Below are 6000 nucleotides of genomic sequence, written 5' to 3' on the forward strand. Positions count from 1 at the left end.
AGAGGTGTGGCTATCAATCACATAGGAGCAGCGCCAAGTCTTCCCACATGCAAATAAGGTTTTCCCCAAGCTCTCAGTCCAAGCCAATGAGAGGTATCTGCTGTCAGACCCTGAATCACCCCCAAAACTGTATATAGATGCTATCCAGGGAATTGAAAGTGCAAGAGAACTACTGCATCGAGCGAGCCTTCTGTTCTAAGAGCTGTAACACCTGGGAAGAGGTCTGCTCTCCTGAAACTGCACCTGAAGCTCCTCCGAGTACCTTACTGGCCAGCCAACCTCTTGTCGGCCCAGCCCAACATGACTCAGTGCAGGGCAGCACGGAGTAACGGAGTAACGGAGTAGAGTAACCAGACACCATGGCAGAGATGGAGGTAGAGCCAACTGCAGCAGCAGAAAGGTGGAAGCGACGTACCCTCCCTGCCCACACTCACTTCTCTTCGAGGGAACTCTCACACCAGACCGGGCCAGCCTCTGGGGCACAGGCCCACACTGGTGCTCAGTCCAATGGTTGGCTGCATGAATCTGCCTTGTATTTGTCAGGCTCTGGCAAAGCCTCTCAAGAGACAGTGATATCAGGTTTCTGTCAGCAAACACTTCCTGGGATCCACATAGAGTCCAGGTTTGGTGTCTATATATGGGATGGATCCCCAGGTGGAGCAGCCTCTGGATGGCCTTTCCTTCAGTCTCTGCTCCACACTTTGCATCCATATTTCCTCCTGTGAGCATTTTGTTCCCCCTTCTAAGAAGAACTGAAGCGGTCACACTTTTGTGTATTTGGTGTTTTGGTTATAATGTGACAGGAGGAATTTCTTTTCTGGTCCAGTNTATTTGGAGTTCTGTAGGCTTCTTGTCTGATCATGGGCATCTCTTTCTTTAGGTTAGGGAAGTTTTCTTTTAGTTTTGTTGAAGATATTTACTGGCCCTTTAAGTTGGGCATCTTCACTCTTCTGTACCAATTATCCTCAAGTTTGGTCTTCTCATTGTGTCCTGGATTTCCTGGATGTTTTGTGTTAGGAGATTTTTGCATTTTGCATTTTCTTTGATTGTTGTGTCAATGTTTTCTATGGAACCTTTCCACCTGAGATTCTCTCTTCCCTCTCTTATATTCTGTTGGTGATGCTTGAGTCTATGACTCCTGGTCTCTTCCCAGGTTTTCTATCTCCAGGGTTGTCTCCCTTTGTGATTTCTTTGTTGTTTCTATTTCTGTTTTTAGATCCTGGATGGTTTTGTTCAGTTCCTTCACCTATTTGGTTGTGTTTTCCTGTAGTTCTTTAAGGGATTTTTGTGTTGCCTCTTTAAGGGCTTCTACTTGTTTACCTGTTTACTCTTGTATTTCTTTAAGGGAGTTATCTATGTCCTTCTTAAATTCCTCTATCATCATAGTGAGATGTGACTTTAATTCAGTGTCTTGCTTTTCTGGTGTGTTGTGGTAACCAGGGTTCACTGTGGTGGGATAACTGGGTTCTGATGATGCCAAGTAGCCTTGGTTTCTGTTGCTTATGTTCTTGCCCTTGCCTTTTACCATCTGGTTATCTCTGATGTTAGCTGGTCTTGCTGTCTCTGAGTGTGGCTTGTCCCTCCTACAAACCTGTGTGTCAGCACTTCTGGGAGACCAGTTCTCTCTTGGAGGAATTTGGGTATGGAGAGCTGTGGTTACAGGGTCAGCTCTGGGGTGCAGACAGAGACCTGAAGGATCCTGTCCCCAGCTGATCCTTGGTTCCTGTGTCCTGATGGCTCTGTGAGGGTGTTTCTTGGGCAAGGAATCTGAAGAGAAGTGGTGGTCTTACCTGTGCTTGCAGGTGTGTAGGCACTCCTGGGAGACCAGCTTTCTTCAGACAGGACTAGAAAACTCCTGTCCCAGGCTGCCACTTAGTTCCTGTGTCCTGAGAGTTCTGGGGGGTTCCTCTGAGTAGCAGTGTTGATTCTACCTGCACTCATAGGCCTGTCCACACTCCTGAGAGGCTAGCTCTCTGCTGGCACTATTTGGGTATGGAGCCCTTTGGCAAAGGATCTGTTGCAGGCAAAAATGGAAACTGGAAGGCTCGTGTCTCTGTTTTCTATAGTCTTAGAAGAACCCCTGCGAAAGGGTCAAGGTCATGACCCACAGGTTGAGAACCACTGTTCTATGTACCTTTTCTCAAATGTCTTTTCTGTGAACCATCTTCAGAGTTCATACGGGGGCTTCCCCCATTTCTCCTTAGTATCTTCCTCTAATGTATTATCTCTATACTTTGAAGATAAGGAATTGTGTCTTTTTATGCCCAACGCATAGTAGCTATTCAGGGAATATTTGTGAAATGAGAATTGAACCTGCATTGCAGAGTAGAAATTATCTATTAGAAATAAAATGGTTACGGCAGCGTTTGCTCTTAAGGAAGCTTTATATGCTATCTTTGCAATACTCGTGTTTTGTGATAGATTTCTGAAATGAAACCGAGTAGAACTGTCCACTGTGCCTTGACTCCAGGTCAGCTGGTTTATGGAGTTTTGTTTTCCAAACACTTGAGCAGCACATCTTTCCTTACTACTCACTCCTCTTTACTCAGAGTTATGCCCACTTCGAGGACATTTTCTCTAAACAGAGAAAAACCATTGGGGAAACCAAATCCTCCTGTCCAATATCCCTTTTGCCAGACTGTACAAAAATATGAGCACCAAAACAAAAACAAAAACAAAAACAAAAAATTCATCTTTCCCTTCTCAGGAGGTTTTCAACTATAGTTGCAAGAACTCAGACCCAGTCTTGAATAACCAGGCTCTGCTAAACCTGCTAAGCCTGGTTATTGTCAAGCTGCACTTGACTCAAAATAGCGGTGACTTCTAGTCCTGTATCTTAGGTCATAGTTTATATCTGCATTTTCTACAGTGCTAACAACTAAGTAGGAAGTTAACACACTAGCCTGTTGGTTATTTCTTTCAGCATAGGCCACTTGTGAGAAAAGCCTTTCTCTAAAAGGAAACATAGCTAGGATGGTGTCCAGTGAAAGGGGAAGCATGATACGAGTTTCTGGAATTGTCATGCTGGTTCAGGTCTGCACTCAAGAAACTAAATTACATTCTGAGAATGAAACCAGCAGTCATCGACACTTCCTGCTCACCATTGCCTGCCAGCAGAGCTTTCAAGCCAAAAGTCTGGTCATGAGCTACCCCAGGGTGAAAACCCACCTGGCACAGGCTCATCCTCTCTCTGCTGTGTTGTTTGCTTGGATACAGCAGTCTCACTCCTATTGTCTGGATGCTGAGTTTCATTTCCTCGGTGTTTATTTAACCAGCAGATTTTGGGCTTGGTGAAGAGTAATTATTGTTTTTTTTTTCTTGAGGAATATTTTCACTTCAGGGGTAGAATTTTAACAGTTTCTTAGATTAAAAAGTGATCTGTTTGGGTATGAATTCGCTAATGAGGAATATTATTTTAGAAGCAAGCTCTTGCTTGCTGTCTTCTAAGAAAAAAGTTCAAGAATCAAATATTTGTTCAGTGCGTGAGGCTGAATAGCTCGGCTGATCTTCAGCCTGTGTCGGATCCTGTGGAAAAGGGCTGCAATGACATGAGGGAGGGCCCCAGAAGTCAGAATATGAGCTGGCCACTAAGAATGAGAGCCAGCAAGCAGAAAGCAAAAGCTGCTTTCTTCCAAGCTCTGTATCTAGGCTGCCGTGAGGGAAAGCCCCTCATTTAGGGTGGATCTTCCCACCTCAAATGATTCAGTCAAGCAAAACCCATGACAGATGTGCTCAGCTACTTGAGATTTTAGTGAATTCCAGATGCAGTCAGCTTGACAAGAATAGCCATCACAACGTAATTCATATATCAAAACACACCTTCAGTGTAATAGCTAATAGATATAGTGCTTGCTATCTGACATTGACACTTTGAACAGATTTAACTGAATACTCCCAAGACACTGTGAGACAAGGTACTAGCGTGTTATCAGTCTCTTCCCTTCACACTAAGTACAGGAAGATCGGGAAACAGCCCCATCAAGCTAGTATGGGTTGGAATAGGCTAGCTGACTTGGCCATGACATTACCTGCTATGCTAAATCCTTTCTCCAGCATGCTTTTATTTACAGCCATTTTCAAGCCCTCCTTGAAAACCAACCCCACACTCATGGCCACTGTTCCTCAAGGTCCCTGATTTTTCTTTCAGAGTCTCTAGCATTTACCATTCATTCCAACTGCTCCCTGCAGCTCAGGGAGACAACTGTTTGGGATGTCCTTATTTAATTTTCTGTGTCTTCCTCAGGAGGCAGTTTGAGGATCCCCCACCCCCTTTCTTCCACTCATTAGAGTACCTTATTTTTGGGACTTTTTGTGGCTCCTCATAGATAGATCTTTTTTTCACTTTCTCTGATCAACCAATAGCTGTAACAATCTATGTGTGAAATGTTTTTTTTTTTTTTAATTCAAAAGCAATTTTGGGGCCTGCCATGGTGGTGCATGCCTTTAGTCCCAGCACTCAAGAGGTAGAGGTAAGCCAGATATCTATGAGATTGAAGCCAGCCTGGTCTACATAGCTTAAGGCCAGCTAAAAACTACATAGTGAGAACCTGTCTCAAAATAACCTTTGGAGTGGTTGGCTATAAAGAAATATCGTGTTGGCTGTATGGTTGAGTGTATGCCTATTATACACAATATCCTGGTCGTTCCATTCCCAGCATCAAAAAATAAACTATCTTGGGCTGGTGAGATGGCTCAGTGGGTAAGAGCACCCGACTGCTCTTCCAAAGGAGTTCAAATCCCAGCAACCACATGGTGGCTCACAACCATCCATAACAAGTTCTGACGCCCTCTTCTGGAGTGTCTGAAGACAGCTACAGTGTACTTACATATAATAATAATAATAATAAAAAAAACAACCTATCTTAAAAATTCTATACATCAGTTCCATCCATTATTTCCAAGAAGGTTTAGAGGGTGCAAAGAAAATCTGTGAACATTTTTAGGCCTCGAGCACACACACTGTCAGTCATTACTCAGGACGTTTGTAAGTTGATTCCTAGAATCCTTATGGTAAGTGTTTGAGTTCAGTACTGTAATCATTTACCATCTCACAGATGAAAAAGTTGGGGGTCAGAGAGCCATGAATCCTGATGACAGGAAAGACATGATTTGGACTAAGGTAATTGGGCTTTGAAGTTTATCTGCTAAATTACAGTGTTCTCTGATAGTGAATTCTATAACGTCAGACATGACTCCTTAAAGGGAAAATGGTACTCAAATTCAATACATCCAGATTTATCCCTTCCAAACTTGGAGCAATTGCATTAGGTGTATAAATCTAACTTTCTGTATTGTGTTTTATTATCCCGAGTCCATAAAACTGAGATAAGAGCTTTGCCATGGCATCAAAAAGTAAGACATTTCAATACCACTAATAAAATGAGATGCAAAAATCTTTTCATGACTTTAAATGTTACCTATTCATAATAAAACTGAAATTATACCCAATTTTCCCATTGTACAAAATAAGGTACAAATTGTGAAATTTCCATTAGTAAAAATACATCATCCTCCTGCCGAACTTCCAACTTGGTAATCTTCTGTTAGTTTTTCATAATACTAAGGAAATAGAGCTTGGCAAAGTTTTACTTTTACTTTACACTATGCTTGCTGCACTTTATGGAAGGAATGCAGGTGAGCCTCTGTGTGCATTAGTGTGCATGCAGCTCACAGCAACTGTTTATGCCTCTGCTCATCTGTGTTTACACGCCAACATGATAAGCACGTTCCTCTCCACACTCCAGGTCTCTGCACTCCATTTCTCTCTTGACACTCAGCTCTGTTGAGTTACTGTACATGTTATTGTTTATCTGCTGTACTGGATAGCTTTGTGTCAACTTGACACAGGCTGGAGTTATCACAGAGGAAGGAGCTTCAGTTGGGGAAATGCCCCCATGAGATCCAGCTGTAAGGCATTTTCTCAATTAGTGATCAAGCGGGGAGGTCCCCTTGTGGGTGGTGCCAACTCTGGGCTGGTAGTCTTGGTTCTATAAGAGAGCA

The sequence above is a fragment of the Mus pahari genome, chromosome 4 (genome assembly GCF_900095145.1).
Source record: "Mus pahari chromosome 4, PAHARI_EIJ_v1.1, whole genome shotgun sequence".
Classification (NCBI taxonomy): domain Eukaryota; kingdom Metazoa; phylum Chordata; class Mammalia; order Rodentia; family Muridae; genus Mus; species Mus pahari.